Source organism: Mus musculus, chromosome 5, assembly GCF_000001635.26.
Source record: "Mus musculus strain C57BL/6J chromosome 5, GRCm38.p6 C57BL/6J".
Lineage (NCBI taxonomy): Eukaryota > Metazoa > Chordata > Mammalia > Rodentia > Muridae > Mus > Mus musculus.
In genome coordinates this window covers 43,020,047-43,039,252 of record NC_000071.6, presented here as the reverse complement: position 1 = coordinate 43,039,252, position 19,206 = coordinate 43,020,047, and the positions used below count along the sequence as shown (strand labels likewise).

At 40.3% G+C, this 19,206-nt stretch overlaps 1 long non-coding RNA gene across 2 annotated transcripts; it reads left to right on the top strand.

Moving 5' to 3' along the window:
• The first annotated feature begins 718 nt into the window (after positions 1-718).
• Gm43700 lies at positions 719-12,708 on the top strand. 2 transcript variants are annotated; one of them, XR_001784851.1, is made up of 4 exons: positions 719-1,045; positions 7,004-7,053; positions 9,334-9,470; positions 12,606-12,708. It is a non-coding gene; the product is annotated as a predicted gene 43700 (long non-coding RNA). The 2 variants fall into 2 exon arrangements; XR_001784852.1 differs by lacking the exons at positions 719-1,045; positions 7,004-7,053 and adding an exon at positions 8,401-8,532.
• The last annotated feature ends 6,498 nt before the right edge of the window (positions 12,709-19,206 follow it).

Below are 19,206 nucleotides of genomic sequence, written 5' to 3'. Positions count from 1 at the left end.
CACAAAAGAGATTTTGTCTTCCTTCTTGCTTCACTGTGGATCTTCAGATCTTAAACTATCCTCCAGAGGCCTATATGATAAAGGCTCTGTTTCCATTTTGTGCCCTTGGGAAGTGGAAGGATCTTTAAGGGCTGGGGTCTAGTGAGAAGAAGTGAGGTAATTGGTTCTGTGTCCTTGAAGTGGATAGCCGGAACCAGGCCTATTGGTCCTGTTTGTTATTGTCTGCCTTCGGTTGTTATAGCTGCCTTATCATAGACCCAAAACAGCAGGACCAGTTAATCACAGACGGAACCTCTCAAATCATGAGCCAAGCTAAACCTACACTCCTTCAGGGGTCAGGAGTTCATTCACCCTGGGCCTTCTATGCTGCTAAGTATTCCATTACTAAGCTGCTTCTTGAGATCACCTATGCTCATTATAAACTATCTCAGACATTTGTTAAAAAAAGCAACCTGGCTAACACGCATCTTTATTATATTTGTGGAACCTGGCTCCTGGCAGGCTTTGTAGAAATGTGTGTTGCAAGGAGTTAGTGAATGGATTGGACCTAAAGCAAAGTTTTCCTTTGCCTCAAGATAAATCCCAACTCCTCACATGACCTGATTCCTCTCCAGACTCTTTAATTCTACCTCTTTTTAGAGGGGTGGTTGGTCTACTCTTCTATTTCAGGAACTCTGTGCATTCTCTCCTCTCCACCTGAAACTCTGTGCATCACCCCCCCCCCCCCCCCCGCATTCTGATCAACCTTAAGCAGAGAGTAGCCACCCATCATTTTGATTGTGGCCAAAGGTTCCACATGACAAGCATTCTTAACCCTAGATAAGGTCTTCTCTGTCCCTTTTTCCTGCTTCTACATCTAAATGCCTCCTCTGGTGAGGTGTAGAATCCCTGTGTGGTGACATCACAGTTGGGCTTTGAGGTCAAGGCACTAAGGTCACTGAGAACAGAAAGCTTGTCTGCTTGTTTGGTAGTTTCAGCTCTGTGTCTCTAGGGATTCCAACAGTGCCTAACACAAAGCAGACATTCCTAACACCACCACGGGATGGTAGGTAATTGATGGTCACAGATGCAAATCAGTCTCCATTTTAGCCCTTTTCCCCTTCACACCACTCCTGTTCACTTGAAGGTATCTAAGAGCAGAACTCCACTCCCAGTGGCCCAGTGGGTTAGGTCTAACAGCCCATGGTTTTTGTTCACATTGGAATAAAAGCTTTGATGTAGAGAAAGAAGCTTAAAGGTGAAGGCTATTTCAGTAGCGCCAAAGTCTTGTGGCTCTTATAAGTACAAGAACCCTACGCAGCCCTTCTAGTGGTATTTAGGTTTGGGAATGATTTGTTTCCTACAAGCTCAAGTCGTTAAGCACTTGGTGCCCCCATTTTGGAACTGTTTGAAGTAGTTGTGTAACCTTCAGGAGGTGTGGCTTAGCTGGTGAAGTGTGTCACCAGGGGCAGGTCTTTGATGGTTCTGGTTACAGTGAGGATCTGGCCCACGGCCAATTCTTCCTGTTTTGTAGTTGTGGTTTGAACAAACTCCTGCCCATTGCTACTGCCACCACAGGCTGAATTTTTATTTTATTCATGCACCCTGATTATTGATGGCTTGAAATGTCACCAAAATCATGAACCTAAGTGAATAAACCTTTCTTCTTTTAAGTTTTCTTTTCTTTTTTTTAAAAGTAAAGGGAATAAAGGATTGTTGTGATTTTTAAATATACATTACCATTCCAGATACATGCATATTTTTATTTAAAATTTTTCATTTGTTTCAAAAAAATGAAATCATGGTAAAAGACAATCATATTGCCCATGTAATATTCTCACCATTATAGGAAATGTTCGAGAGAATTCGAGAAAATTCTCTGCACTGTCCTAGATATAGCAAACAATTAAAGTGTCTAATTATGATCTTCTTAACAATCTTTTCTTAAAATTTAAACATTGCCCCCCCATTTTCTCTTTAACACCAATTTATTTATTTACTCACCTTATTAAGTTATCTTTGGTCAGGCATTTTTATCACAACACTTCGAAGATTATCTTCAGGTACAACCAGGAATACAGCTACAGCGTGGAGAACACAGGTGTCCCAGCTTGTGTATAGGCAGAGTTAGATTATGGGGGGGGGGAGAGAGAGAGAGAGAGAGAGAGAGAGAGAGAGAGAGAACAGCATCCCCCAGGATAGATTCTGAGCATATTGTAGTTTGATGGATAAGAGCCTTGATTCTAGGATCTGGTGTAAGTTTGACAGACTTCCCCTTACTTGAGAGTGATCCAGGCAAGCTTTCCTCGAGCTTTTGTTTTCTCCTCTGTTAAAACAGAGGCTAGAAATAGTACCTACCCTATCAATTAGCTATGAAACTGAACGGATTAGAACTGATAATGGTCTTAGAAGAACATGCGCTGCACAGAAGGTATGGGAATCACATTTGGCATTAGTGGTTGATACTGTCAGTACTTACACAGCCCACACAGATAACCACTCACTCCTCTATTCTTCCAGATTTCCTTTTCACTAAGGCAGTGATGTGGACTCACTGGATTGTTTGGGAGAAAAAGTGGCTTGAAAGTTTTCTTCCTTACAGGGACTATCAGGAAAGCATTTTTCTTCCAAGAATCCAGTTTTCCCTAGATCATAACTGCTGTGGCTGTGACTAGTTTTGACCAGTTGTGAATTTCAGCATCACAAGATGAAAATGCCTGTGGGTCTGAGCCAGGCTATCTCAGGTCAGCTTAACAATAACCATATTTGTTCAATGTGCCTGATTTTTTGTTTTTGTTTCCTACAGATTTGTAACTTTGTCAGGTGACTATACATTGCGTCCACATAAAGGTCTCCTCAGGATCACGTTTAGTTAGGTAACTAGTCAAGAAAAAAAGGCATTATTATCCAAAGAGCTGAAAAATTATTCCAAGAAAGGAAAGATGTAAAATAAACAAAAATCCTGACCCAGACACAGCAAACTGGTGCCACCTATGTGATCTTGACTATGACATTTCTATATATTAGAATCTATAGACTCTGAGAGCCAGGGGATATACAAGTTAGTACTTAGAAATACTGCAATAGAAGTCCTGTCTAGCTAAGGAAAAACTGTGACAAACTCTGACTCCCAGGCTAGTCACACCAATGGACATCAATGTCCCAGAAAGACTGCATGAAGGCCCCAAAATACCTAGACTGGAAAGACAGATACTGTGGGCCTCTAGACAAGACAGAAAAACTAGTACAAGAGAAAATAAAGTGAGGGTGAGGTTTATGTGACAGTTAATGAACTAACAGGTCGAATCCCATTGTCTAAGATGGCTTGTAAACTCTGCTAGGAGAACTTACACAGCAATGATTGCTGCTCTGAAAATAAGGGAAAGACACATCAGGAAAGGCTCATAGCATCGTGGGGACAACAAGAGTAACTAGTTGATTTGATTAGTACAAAATGGCTGAGTAATGAAATCTGGGCCAGGTTATTTGCTCTTCTCAATAAAGCCTGCCAGTACTTTTAGGAATTGTAATCAGAAATGTATGGTAGAACACATTTACGTCTTTGATACTTTGGAAATGTATAATTTTGCTACTCACTTAATGGAACAGTTTTACAAATATTTTGTCCTACGCTGTGAGTTCACATGATTTCTACTAAGCTGGGCTATCTACTGAAGTATCCTTATAAGAATGTTTAATTGAAACTAGGCAGATTCCATGTAGCTTTTAGCCAGGTACCAGGTAGGCAGCATGCATAACGCCAACCAAGCAGACCATACCTATGGATACTCTTCACAATGGCTCCTTTTAAATATGATATTGTAAGTAAACATATTAAGGTCCGTTTTGTGGAAAATGTGCATACCAAATGCCAAAACTTCACTAGAAATACTACCCTCAGCATCTTTTCTTTTTTCATGGTCCTGGAAAGAGAACCCCTCCTATACGTTAGAGTAAGTGCCCTCTGCTTCCATCTTCCATCTTTCTTCCTGTATCTCCTTCTCCACAGACACTTTTCTTTTTCTCACTCCCTACTTCCTCCTTTTCTTCCTCCCTCCTTTACTCCCTTCCTCTCTCATCCCTCACTCCCTTCCTCTTAAAGACACTTTATGGTTTCATCACCTGGAAAATCAATTCTGGAAAAAAAAAAAAGAATGACCAATGTTTATTAGAGGTTTTCCTTGAGGTAGATATCTGCAGTGCAGGGAAAATAGAATAAGAACAAATACGGGAGAAGTCGATGGTACAAGTTGACAGCCTCGTTCAACCACATAGATACTCAAAAGGCAGATCACACCTTTAGAGTTGTTCTGAGATAGGCCAAGAACGGTAAAGTTATCTTTTACTAATTTCCCATCACTGGGCCTAGGCTTCTTAGGGAAGAGTGAAATCACGAACGACCTTGGGGTATCTATCAGTGTAGCTGAAGAATTCCTAGAAGGACTTCCAGCTACAGGCTTCTGCCCTCCACACTCTTGTGCTTTGACAAGGACACAGGCACTGAGAGGCATCTGGATAGCACGACACATCTTTATCACATGGGGCCTTAGTGGAATATCTACAGGAGAGTCAGCCAACACCCTTATCCTAGCCAGATAGGAGAGAGAAGGAAAAAGGACTAGGAACAAGAGGCTCACTGCAGAGGTTTTGCAAGAGTCTAGAAATACAACAGCAAATAGGACTGGAAGTGAGGGAAAGTTCAGCAGCTAATCTACAAAAATGAACAAAAAAAATGAATCTTTGCATAATACTTGGGAGCAGTGAGATGGTCAGAGGCTGACCCTTCAAATGTCAAGTCTAGTTGTCTGCACTAGAAAGTTCTCCCAAGAGAGTTCCTGTCAGAAGATGTAACACAGAGAACATGATTTTTTTTTCTTTTCTAGCATTTTTAGATAAGCTCTTGGGTGGCTTTGTATAATCATAGGGCAACACAAGTTTAACTGTGATTTTTGGCTCCTACTTTTTTTGTTCCTCATCCTCCTCTTCTTCCTCCTCCTTTTCCTCCTCCTCCTTCTTTTTCTTCTTCTTCTTTCTCCTCCTCCTACCCATCTCCTTCATCCTTCTCTTTCTCCTTCTAAAATATCACATATCATACAGCTAGATTAAGGTAACCACTTAAAAAGTTGCCCAATCTCAAACTCAATATACCTCAGTGAACACCTGTATGGTTAGAATAGTCAATAGATATTGTAATTGTTAATACTGGATTCTGGTTAAGTACTTAAGTTTTAACACTTTATTTATTTTATGTGCATGACTATTATGTTTTTGTGTATTTCTCTGTACTACATACATGTCTGTTACCCAGAGAGACCATAAGGGGGAAATCAGACGCCCAGGAGCTAGAATTATAGACAATTTTGACTTTTAGGCTGGTGCCAGCAATCAAACCCAAGAAAATTAATTGTTCTCAACTGTTGAGCTATCTTTTTAGCCCTTTAGTTAACTTTTAAGACCTACTATTATGAACCCAGTTACCTCATCTATAAAATGTATGCAACATTATCCACTGTTCTTACAATATTATTAAGCATGTCACAAGGTTAAGGACTGTGTATGAAGAGCACCTAGGACAGTACCTAAGCAAGTTAGAGTTTGTTTAATGAAGTCAGTTTCCTTCTGATAGAAGAGGAAGACTAGATTAAACATTCTAGACTATTCCATTGAATCCCAATTTGAATTAGACTCTTGTGAGAAAATGCTTTTGGTAGCTTTCATGTGCAAAAATGCTCCTGGGTTTCAAGTAAAGTTAATGCCTGAAACGTTCACCTTTCTGATTAGACTCAGTGTGTCGAAATCAGCATGGAGTGAAATCCCATGCCTGAGAGTGCCAGAAAATAACTGCATAAGCTAGGAGTTCTGCACTGCTTGTCACAGTCCAGCCCTATGTAAAAGAGCATCTCAAGTCCACCATGAAGTGACACCAAGACTGATGGCAGTTTCTGAAGGAGAAATGAATGCAAGTAGCAAGATTCAAACCCTTTTACCTAACATTCCACTTGGTGACACTAGAGGTGGGATGAGGACCCAGCCTGTGGAAGTCCACAGAAACACAGTAGCAACACCTGGAGTCTTGACTATACAAAGGACTTCAAGACACACCTCTATGAAGTATAGCAAACAGAAGAGCAGGAGTTCTGTTTGTCTATTTCCTCAGATGCTGACTCTTGAAGCCCTCCCTGTACAGAAGACTCCAAGAGACACCTCTGTGAAACACATGGAGTAGAATGCCTGTGGTCTGACTATTTTATTCCCTAGACATCAGAAGCAGAGAGGTTGTATACATGGGTTTAAATCTAGATCTGAAAACAGAGCAGTCCTTAAAGGAGAACAAGATGGCAAGCAAAAAAGAATAAATGGCAAGTGAAATGTTCACAAAATTTTACAGAGTTAGCCTGTCCACTGAAACATAGACAGGCACACACATTAGCACATACAATACATATGCACATACAATATGTATATGTACAAATATATATGTAGTAAATTTATGGCATAAAGTTCAATCGTAAAGAAAGTTAATAATTTATACTTTAAAAAGTTCAGAACTATTTTGATAACCCATGCTGTTTTGGTATATGAAACAACTACAACTAATTGAATAAATGTCTTTTATATAATACAGTATATCCGGGTGCCTCTGTTGATACCAATGCCTAGATCCTCCAGAGGTGAAAAATGGCCTTTGTTGTGGGGCCCCCGAGGAGAATGTCCTTCCTAGGCCATTATTTCTAAGGATTGTAATGTAGATTGAGTGCTGACTAGAGACCAAGCTAGGAGCCAGCAGCTACCTTTCACTTGGAGAAGAGTCCTGAAATCAGAGGTCAAGTTTGTCCACTTATCTGACAGGTTGGGCACTTTTGATTTAATAAAATGTAACTCAAGGCCTCATGCCAGCAGCAAGCCATGGCAGCTCTTGAATTCATAAGGAACAGAACTGTGCTTGTGTGGGGGTCACTTAATCGCCTTCTAAGTGTTTTGATTCTCTTTTGCAAAGGGACTGATTTTTCTTTTTCTTTTTCAGACTTAGTGGAGTGCCAAAAGAGCAAAGAGCAGTCAGTGAGTGGAAAGCAGGTAACACAAAATAAACAGAGAGAGTTCAGCAAAGCACATGACCAACTCCAGCCTCCCAGTAGTGCATGGGGGCATTTTAGCTTCATGCTGTAGCTGCCTCAGGGCAGTATTTGCTACTCATTACCCTGCCTTTTCCCTCTGGTAGGAAGCCAAAGCAGAATTTGGAGCCACGCGATGGTACAGCCTCACTTTGTGCTGTTCTTTAGAGGTAGAGAGATCTTGACATTCTTAGTACGCTTGGCTAGAGTTTTAGAAAGTTCGTCTTTAATCAGAAGGCTTTGAGGGACTATGACTGCTCTGTGCAAACAACAGCCATTTTACTCCTCTGTACGTTGCTGCCTTTAGGGATAGTTACCTCAGTCAAACTGGAACTGAATCTCTGTGCTGAGGAACATGACTGATGTTGAATGTATGGGTGGCCCAGTTATGAATCTTCCTTAAAGATGAAGTTCAACCTCTGACTGTGTTTATAAACAGTACTGCAGTGAATACACAGATACACAATTCCACACCAGTGCATAGATTGTCTATCGGCTAATTTGTTCACAGACAAATTCTATGGTATAAAAATCTTAAGCTAGTAATAATCTCGATAAATGCTAGTAACTGCTCTGGCTCTCCCACCAGCACTGTTTAAGAGGACTTGTTTTCTGCTGCTTCCTGTTTCTTAAGTCTAATCAACACTCAGTGACACATGGGTTCACTATCTGAATGTCTGTGTGAACCAGAACTGTTTCCCTGGCTTGCCGACACTCACTGGCTGTGAATATTTTAAGGCTTAATGCTCAGAAAAGAGGAAGAGCCTTGGGCCATCAAATGAATTTCACTACAGCCTTGATCTTGGCAAATGGGCCACCCAGGAATCATGAAACAAGGCTAAATCATAATAAGCATTATGATTTTATTTATTTATTTTTGCCAATATCGCTAGAGTCTAGGCAGCAAATAATATTATGGGTGATGAAGTTTATCTGAGGCATAATAATTGCACCATTTATTGTTTTAGCAACTACAAGGTCACCCTTGGTGAACTGAAATCAGTGAAGGAGAACACAGGTCCTTGTTTGGACCACAAATCTTACTGCAAAAGGAACATGCAATCCTGAAAGTATAGAGATACACATCTTCTTGACTCTGTTGTGCAAACTTAGACAGTCACAAGACTTTACAGAGATGTACTCTCTTCATTTGCTCAACTAGAATACTTATCCTGATTCCATTATGGTTGGCAGTCATGTTATTATGTAATGTAGTCAAGACACCTGGCACACAGTTAAGTTCCCTGTCAAGGTTCAATTGTAATGTTAAATGGACTTTTAAAATCTTACAATATAAAAGGTAAACACGCTCCATTGGATCTGTCCAGAAGACTGTTTTGAACAAAGTTTGGTATTGATGAGAGTTTTAAGGAGAAGTTCTGGACATCAGGGGAAAAATGAATGGCTTCTGCTTGGTCCTGATTGTGTGTCCATGTCTGAGGTGAGTGGGCTGTCTTTAGGGTTATTTCTAGAATGAATGTATATACATAGATAACATGCTTTACGTATGACCCCCCCAAGCATGTAACACCGTATAGGAGCCGTGCTCATGGCACCGTCAGAGAAGCCACATCTTATCATCTTATTACCACTGTTGTTCTGAGATGTGGGCATAATGACAGCTGTCCCTCACCTCATTTAAATACATGAATAGAGATCATTCTCTCCATTACCTCATCTCTCAAAGGTCTGAATATGAAAAGAGTTTATACTAAACGAACAGACACGTCTCCCTCACCCTCAGTTCCTGCATTGACAAGTCTGTGATTCTTATTAAAAAAAAATCTTATTTTTTAAGCATGTTCAGTTTCTGTGCACCAGATCCTAAGGAAATGATATGTATAGGTGTTGTCTTAGATCAGGTGTTTTAGAGTAGAGTAGTGGCACCAGGCTGGTTCTATCTACACACACAGAACAGGCTTTGGGTATGGCCCCAAGCATGCAGGCCCTAAGAGGAGAGAATGAAGAACCTCCTCTGTAAGTCTTAGAGGTATGGCTTTCAGCATGTTATAGAAACACTGTTCTTCATTCCCAAATGACTGCTTCTTATGTGTCAGACATTGTGGCAGGGAATCCATGGGTGTTGCTGGATCTATAGTTTGGTGTCTACCTCCTTGTCAGAGTTTTGAAGCAACTGAGATCTAAGAAAACAAGTAAGCAGATGAGCAGTCTTGACTCTGATAAACAATCCTTCTTAGAGAGAGAATACAAAAGCTCTCATTCCTTCTTTGCCTGTGTGTAGGATAGCCCACCCTGGTGAAGCCTGAGTCTCCAGCCCAGATTCCTCTCATATCTCACTGCTTGCTGATGGGGGAAAAGAAGAGACAGACCCACGAGACTAGACACCTTTGTGGATGAGTTCTAGCCAAATGATCAGAGGTGACTAAGACCTGTGTGATAAACAAGAACTCCTAGACAGAAGCAAAAAGTGGAGGGAGAGACAGAGAATTGGGAAGAGGCTTTTTGGTCTAAGAACAAGGAAGAAACCTATGTTTAAATTATATGAAAAGAAGAGGAAAAGGAAGCCTGAGATATCCTAAGAAAATATAAAGAGTGAATTTTTAAATTCTCCATGAAGGATTTTGATGGCTACTTTTATGCTCTCTCTGCAAACACCCCATAGACTAAATGGCAGGAGGAGGGGTTACTATTGAGGATTTACAGTTCCTAGAACCTTTTGTGTACTCCCTAGAGTTGTCTCCCCTGCTCAAGGTCAATTCAGTGGCTAGTGCTTGGGAGCATTCCGCATCTAACTTCAGAGAGAAAAGGGTAGGATGTTCCTGGTAACACAACTCTCAGCGCCTGCCTGTCTATGCTTGGTCTCTCAAAATAAGCACTGTAAATTCACAGTTTTGGTATTGTAATTGGTTTTACTCTATTATTTATTTTAATGTGCTATTTTTGTTAATTTGTTGAAAATTTCATACATTCAATACAATGTATTTTGGTCATGTCCATCTCCCACACCTTCCTCCCCTAACTCCTTCCAGATCCATCTCCTCCCTCCCACTGCATTCCAACTTCCTGTCTTCATTTATTTTTATGGCCCATTGATTTCAGTTTTTGCTATTCATAAACTCATGGGTTTGGAACCATCCACTGGAGTGTAATCAACAAACCAATAGCACATACTTAAATAAAATGGACTCTTTAGCAACATTAGAACCAACCAATTTTCTACAGCCTGTTAAAAAGAAGTAGGGTTCACCAGCACTTCCCTACCTCTTTCCGGAATGTTGACTGCCTTGGTCTTTTGAAGTAACCAAATCTGCTGTGAGTTTATGAAAACAGTCGTTCTGTCATATATAGAAAACCCCATTTTGATCTAGCTCAAATATGTTCATTTGTTCTTCTGGGATAGTCATTAAGCTTTGGGGAAAGGGGTGTGTAATAAGATGCCCCATTTGTGGCTCAGCATTACACACACACACATATACACTCTCTCTCTCTCTCTCTCATGTTTTTTACAAGTTCTATGCTAACAATCACCCTCACTTTCACCAAAGATAAATAAATAAATAAATAAATAAATAAAATAAAAATAAAATCTGATGAGTCTGAGAGCTGCATTAATGTTTAGATAAAGAAGGAATACGAATAAGAAATGGTGAGTAGTTCAAAATAATAGTAGTAGGATTACACATCGAGGCTATGAGTATACAAGTTCTTGGGCAGATTTACAGAACTCAGCCTAAGTTTCCACCTATGAAACAGGCCTAAAATACAATCAGAAAGTGATTGGTTACCTGCATAATAGTTATCCCCATGGTTGTATCCATGGGCATAGATTGTCATGCCTGTCATTATCGGTGTTCACAGAGTTCACAGCTGGGTGAACCTGGGAATGACGTTCCCTATCAGAAGTCTGCATAGTACATTTCGGGGGTTCAAAATCTAACTCTAGGGGAAAAAACCTTTTAGGTTAGTATCACTGCGATTTGGTGTTTTCAGAGATAGGGTTTTACAATTAAGTTCTGGTGGGCAATCAAGAGCAATGACAAAGCCTGCAGAGTTTTGATAGTCTCTGGGGGAACTCTTGACAAACAGTCTGAGAGGAGGTGTCCCATACTAAGCAAACTCTGGCTTCTAGGAGGAATATTATCCCTTGTGTAGGATAACTCAATTAAACAAAAACTCTTACATGAATGTGACTACACACACACACACACACACACACACACACACACACACACAAGTTCATAAATAGTAGGTTTTGATGTGTTTTTTTTTTTCAGATATCTTAGTGTTAGTTATCTCTTCCCCTTTACCCTCCTCTCCCATCTCTCTCCCAACTTTAACCTCAGTGCTGATTATCCCTATCTCTCCCTTTTATCATTTGTGTTCACTATTCCTCCTTACGTTCCCTCCCCACCAATGCATAAGATTGCATCTCTTAAAAATTTCAGTGTGCAATATTTGACATAATAACATTATGGTCTATAGATGTATAAGACAGCAGATTTTAGAATGTACTTATCTTACTATTCTAAGACTTGCTGCTTGATTATGAGGTCTCTGTCCTTCCCTCTCAGCTCACTGGCCAGCTCCAATCTACCTCTTTAGAATACAAATATCTACTTTAGAATACAAATGAAATAACTATGTATTTCTGTGACAGACTTTGTCTCAGTACAATGTCTTCAACATTTATCTACATTGTCACACAGGGTCTAATTTTCTTTTATAAAGGGGTGGAATAGCATTCCCTTGAATGTATGATTGTGCCATGGTTTTCTTATCTGTTCACTTGACCTTGAGCATTGAGGTTGTTTTGAAACTACTGTGAGCACCAGAGTGCTAACAACTCTTAGAGAAATTGGTGTCAATGATTTTAGGAAAAGACTCAAAAATTACATTGCTAGATTCTGTGGTGGTTCTATTTTTAATGTTTTGATGAATCTTTCTCCTGTTTCCCCTACCAGATGCACCATTTTACATCCCTTCCAACAGTGTGAAGGCTTTTTCTTTCTTCACTGCTGTACCAACATTTTTAATAGCCTTTTAGGTACATTCAACTCTTTGATCCTCCGGATCTTTGAAGGATATTCAATAGCTTTCCAAATAGGCTTCATGTACTTGCTAAGTGCAATGCTCGCAGCTTGCTCTCAGACGGCAGTGGCAAGCCAAATCGCTCTCTCTCACCTAAGAAAGCATGTGGTTTTTACCAAGTTGCCACAGTGACAGGTTGTCATCTGCTGGGGCAGCTAGGACAAATCCATGAAGGCCAGAAGGAAGTGTCTAGGAGACTCGACACTAAAGGATATGTGGTAGTTAATTTTAATTGTCAATTGGGCATAATCTAGAACAATTTGAGAAGGAAATCACAGGGAAGGGTTGGATTAGGTTGGCTTTGGCACATGCCTATGGGAAAGCATGTTGATTATATTAATAAAGATGTTTATTTTAAGTAGCACTTTGTTGGGGGGGGGGATAGGGGATTGTCTATGAATGGAGGAAGTGAGTTGAGCACTAGCATTCAAGCATTAATACATTGTCCTCTGCTCTTGATTCTAGATGTAACGTGACCAGGTCTGTCCAGCTTCCACCACAGAGTGTCTTTTACTATATACATGAGTCTAACCTAACATTTGAGCCAAATAAACCTTCTCTCCCATAAGTTGTTCTCATGTGAATATTTTATCACAGCCACAAGGAAACACAAGTATAACAAAAGGAACCAGGAAGAGGATTCCCACCTGAGGGATGGTGTGGGTCCACATCTAGTAGATAAAAAGTGGGGGGCTGCTTGACGTTACCATGCTGAAGTGCAAAAGAAAGAATGTGATTATTGTCTCATTTTATAGCTAGAATAACAATCTCAGAGCAAGGCATGATTTGCTAGTCCTACAACCACAGACAGAGAGAATAGCACCTAGACTAAGATACGGATGCCAAAAATGTCAATGATCTCCTCTCTATGAGATAAACCTGTCAGCAGAGGACAGCAAAGGGAAATGGGATGTTAGCTTTGGCTTGCACAGGGAAGGCAGATGGCAGGTGGGTTGACTGGTCTGTTATCAATATATAATCATATTACTAATCATATATAGTGAAGTCAGTACATGCCCCCACCCCCCAGCCATAACAAGCTGTCTACCTCACTCACAGCTACTATAAGACTGTAAGCATATGACCCCCCCCCCCAGGGCATTCACGTTTCTACTTGCAATCTTTTTTTCTAACTTCTCCAATTTTTTTTCTCTGATAACTTACCAATACTTTTCAAGAATTACAAAAAAACTCAACCTCCCAGAGAAAAGCACACAGGATGATGGCTATATGTACTTAAGAGTCAGGAACACACACACACACATGTGCACACAGGTAAACACACACACACACACACACACACACCATAAATATCCACAAACATACACAATGCACACTACATAATATACACATATAGTACACACACACATTCACTTCACATATACATACACAATGCTCAATCCTTAATATACACACTACACACACACCATAAATATCCACAGACATACACAATGCACACTACATAATATACACATATAGTACACACACATTCACTTCACATATACATACACAATGCTCAATCCTTAATACACACACTACACACACTACACACACACACACACACACACACACACACACACACATTGGGCATACATTTTCATTTACATCTTTGTGCTATGACTTTGAAAGATCCCCTTCTTGTTGCTCCCCTAATTTCATAATCTTAAGAAGCCAGTGGTATTCACCAGAGTTTACATGTCTCTGGGAGAATCCCATCAAGCTATTGTTACCATGCCCTTACCTCGCCAGTCATACAAGCTGACTCAATTTGTGTGCATCTTTCAGGAGCAACAGGCCCTGCAAGGTGACTTTCTCTACTTTCCCAACTCCTTTGGATTCTTGACTCTTCTCTCCTCATTCCATGATTTTTGTTGCTGAATCTCTGCCTCTCTTTAGACACACACAAACAGTAACTGGAAAGAGCAAGGTCTTGGGGATCATGCAGAACTTGCCTGCATACAGGGCTTGTCTCATTGGTGTCCTTGTTCTGGGAACTAGGCACATCTCCCTCCCTTTCTTATTTCCATCCCCCCCCTCTCTGTTTTCTTTCTCCCTCAATCTATCTTTCCCCCTCTCTCTTTCTTAGCTCACTGTCTTCCTTATCTCCTTCTTTTTCAGATAGATTTATTCTTTCTGAATATTTGCTTTCTCCCCCCCCCCCGGGTTATTTAAGAATTTTTTTGTGGGAAAAAGTGAGCTTCATTACCCCAGTGTCTACCATTGGGGATGGTGGTTGCGGTGATTAGTGGACATTCTGAGCGTCACATTCACACCCACTGTCTGTAACTGAAGGTGTTCTAGCAGCTGGACTTGGAGGCTCTCCTACTAACAGGACTGATTCTTGACTTCTTTCCAATTATTGAATTTCTAGTGTCTTTTCCTCCTCTGACTATTTTTGCCCTTCCTGAGTACATAGGCTAAGCTTAGGGCCACTCCAAGGATTCCCTGAGGGGCACTCACTAGGTTTTTCCAGCAGCAGGACTTGAGCAAGTCATGGTTAACCAAAATGGAGATTCTGCAGTGTGCATGTGTGCTCATCCCTGGAGTGAGAGCACACGCCTGTTCACACAAAGCTGGGCAAAGAGGTGACCTTTCCAGGTTGGAGCTGAGCAGAATGGCCCTTAGGGACACCAGCCAATACTGAATACCCTGTCTGCTTGCAATTTCCCTTTCTGGCCTGCAGAACTATTTTCAGCCAAGGAGTCAGGTTTCATTAGTATCACCGAGGATTCCTCTGGGTTTTATTTTTATGCTGTTCAAAGAAATGAGCACTGCACAGGAAGGCAGGGCCCTGGGGTGGGTTATGAATCAGTCTCCTAGCTAGCAAACCAGGGCTCCTCCCAAGCCAGCTTTTGCACTTACCTGTTCTGTTTGTCTAGCAGGTGACTCAGCCTTTGCAATTCTCTTACAAAATACACGTAGTCGGTAATAATAGTATATATGACTTAAAACTACGTTTGAGATGACGTGACAGACTGGCACTATCATGTATTCAAAGTGGTCAGGCAAGTTAGCAAGATAGGTTGGGAAAACTTGAAATGATTTGGGCTGCGTCCAAAATTAAATGCTTAGCCACAGTAGAAAGCAGTAGGGTGTGATGGTCACATGGTTTACCTCTGACTTTTTTTTTTTTTTTTTTTTTAATGTATTGAGTGTCAGCTTGGCTGAGATTCTGTGTCTCATTATTTTGACATGTGAAATGATATCATTGTATCTATAACGGTGAAACTTTAATGGATAAATTTATGCAGAGTAGTACCCAGGGGGTTGAAGGCATTGTATGCAATACCCATTTTTCTGTGTGTCTCATGTAACAAGGCAACATTTCAACTCATTTGAAATTTCACGGCTCTCCTCCCTTCATGGTTAAAGTAGCTGATGCCGCAGCTCTGAGAATAAGATCTCACACACCAAAAACCAAAGCAGAAAGAACAGCAGAAGCTTAGAGGCCTAGTCAGCAGCTTCATTAACCTCCAGAATGTCTGTACTTCCCCCTTTTTTCATTGGGCAGAAACCTGTCACAGGTTCTAAGATTGTACCCAGCTGCCATACTCTCTGAGAGTTGGCATCTGCATCAGAAATCGAGTAAAAGTACTGCTAGGAAAGAAAAGGAGGAAATCTTGTTAGGTAGGCAAGTCACAATATTGGAAACACCTTTGTTTTGGAAATGATGACACAGGACTCAGGCAGCTCTTGTGACTTAGCTATGACCACACAGCCTATAGAGTCATGTCTGAGAAATGCTCTGCGCCTCAGTTGTTTTGTTAATTGCCACACTTTGTTTAGTCTAAAGTATGTGTGTGTGTGTGTGTGTGAAATAGAGAGAGGGGGTTATTTTGAGATTAAAGCATTACAGGCCTTTATCTTAAACATGTTAATTCAAAAAGAATAGAAAGAGAAGCTTAGGACTAGGCTGAAGTGGTCAGATAGTTCTTTCCAATAGCAATGTTTAGTTAGGTGCTATTGTGACTTATCCATCCATCCGATCACCCACTCATCTACCCATGCACTCATACATCTGTCTGTCCATCTACCTCTCCCTGGCATCCAGTCATTACTTATTTCAATATCCAGGTGACTCCTGTGCTTAGGAAGATAAGGGGCAGTAAGTATGGCTCTGTCCCAAGATTTACAGAACTGTATATGTGCCTTAATGTATAGGCTTTGGGACCAGAAGAGCTGCCTGTGATGACAGACATTTCACCATCCAACACAATGTCTTTGAGTAAAAGCTTGCAGTTTTTCAGATGTTTTAGAACACTCAGTACATCGGGCCAATGTTCTCCCTTGAATATTTAAAATCAGGTTTTATTTAAGGGAAATGGCTTTCATAAATTTCTGACCCATTTGAGCTTTATATCATTGTAATATTCTTTAAGAGCCAATTCGTGTCCAATAAGGCTTTTCACCTTGTTTAATGACTTTTTAAAATTCTCTTTTCTTGCAATCAAAACTGCATAAGCTGATCGGAATGCCAGAGGGTTCAAGTTCAGTTCAGAGTGCTTCAGTCATGAATTCTGAGAGAATTTGAAGTTGCTGAAATGAGTTCTTCTCATCTATATTCAACCGTGTCTCTAAGGATTAGCCCTATGCAGACTCACTGTGGGCATTGTCTGAGGCCTGAAGGACCAAGCTTTGCACTGAACATTTAATGACAATTTAAGGAGATCTTTCCTTATGCATATGTAGCTTGTCCCAAGAAGAGAAACTTGACTAACATTTCTAATTCCCAGTAACTTAAAAGGAAGGGTGGAAAATCAATCGTGTTAGTTCTGGGCAGTAGAAGTCGTCTGTCTCTGTGTGACAGAAGAAGACACAATCTCAAAGAGATAAAGTTAGGTAAAGCATATTACTAGGATGTGGCAGATGTGTGTCAAGACTGCTGGACTCATTGCTATCTCAGCATACTATGCTCTAATGTTGACCATGGAAAAAATGGTCTACCTCATTGACCTTTGTTGAGGAGGGAGAGAGAGAGAGAGAGAGAGAGAGAGAGAGAGAGAGAGAGAGAGAGAAGAAGAAGAAGAAGAAGAAGAAGAAGAAGAAGAAGAAGAAGAAGAAGAAGAAGAAGAAGAGAGAGGAAGAGCCCCATACAATTTCTTCCAAAAAATGGCTGTTACCCAAGACCTCCCATTTGTTACAGTTCTAGAACACAGCAACTCATTCTTATGCATCTATTCCTTTGGTTTCTGTTACCAGCCTACTTGCTTCTCCCAGATGTTTCTCCTTCCACAATGTTTTACTCAGTACTTTCTCAATCCCTGCCTACTGGAGATAGCAACTTAACTGCACTTCTAGAATCATGTTCCTAAGAGACACAAAATCTCTGATGACATCTTCTAAAGATTTGTGATTTAATTTAGAAGAGAAATAGAAAAATAAAAAGCTCTGAGTGTGGTCCTGTGTCAAAGCTTTTGTTGGGTAATCATGGCCTTTGCCTTTGGACACTGAGAAGGCTCTCCGTTCCTATTGTTTCCCCTGGTATCTTTCACTGAATTATATCTCAGATTGCTTCCTGAAGCTCAGCTATAATTTCTCCCAAGCAGTATCTTAATTCCCCACCATTTATCTCATTTCTTCTTCAGCTAGACTGATGGAGCCAGATAATAGTGGCCAGAAGTGGTTAGAGCCATGACTTACACCCTAAACAATAGATGGGTTTGCAGAGTAGCCATGCAAGCACAGTAACAACTACCCTTCATCAAAGATTCATGGAGTTTGGTCTTTTGTTCTTTAACCTTCCTCGGATATCATGTCCTGTCTTTACACAATGGCTTATCACTGTCTAGAGTACGTTCCTCTCTAATCTCTGTCAACTAAATACAAGTATTATGGTTTCTATAAAACCTTTAAAGAGTGGCCTGAGCAGAAATAAATGTCTTCCATGTGTATATTTTTACAGAAAATAAAATAACCAATGTCTTACATGGAAACATTATGTGTTGCCTATGTTTATTGTATTAATCTGTCTGAACATTGTTACTTCATATATTAGCGTTCCTGATCTTAATATTAATAGCTATTATTATATTCATTTTTAAAGATGAGAAAGCAAGAAAATGCTTTTTGTGTTTTTCTTTTTTGGTTGTTGTTGTTGTTCCCAACGCAGCAAGTTCCTGAAAATAGAATTATATCTCTTAATCTTAAACTTATAGTTTACTTAGATAGTACTGTTAAGCATACCCACTTATGTTAATGGGTATACTCCCATATGGTGTACACAGTCATTGAGTGGAGATTGGATCAGGAGGATTCTAAATTAATCAATAGATTAATCTATTAAAGGACTCACAATTGAATTGATTGCTGGAGAGGTGACATTGAAAGCTATGGCAGGTGGGAGCTGGCTAGAGGACCTAAGACTGAAAGGTCCATCTTATATCTGGATGCTTTAACTCTTTGTGTCTTTCCTGGAAAATATGAGATGGAAGCAGCTGACCTGTGCACATGCTGACTCCGTCATCCCAAACAAACCATGTGTCTTGATGGCAACCGTTCTGGGGTATATGATCCCAGGTTTGAAAAGTGGCATGTATGGTTTTGCTACAAAGCAGTGGGAAGGACAGGTGCAGAGTCTTGGACCAGACATTTCTAGAACCAAACTGCATGATCCCACACATTGATAACATAGTGTTTTCATACAGAGAACAGAGTAAGGAGAAGCAAAACTCACACTCCTGGGCTCAGATCTGGGAGAGCCAAAAGGCATCTCAATTCCTCTAGGACTATTTCTTACTCTATGGGATGGTTCAGCAACAGTGGCACAGACAATTAGTTTTCCTTACTATCTATTCTCTTCTTCCTCCTTAGAAATTGGGACTTATAATTGAAGAAGATCTCAGAAGATGGAAAGATCTCCCATGCTCGTGGATCAGCAGGATTAATATAGTAAAAATGGCTATACGGCTGAAAGCAATCTATAGATTTAATGCAATCCCCATCAAAATTCCAACTCAATTCTTCACTGAGATAGAAATGGCAATTTGCAAATTCATCTGGAAAAATAAATAACCTAGGATAGAAGAAACTATTCTCAACAATAAAAGAACCTCTGGTGGAATCACCA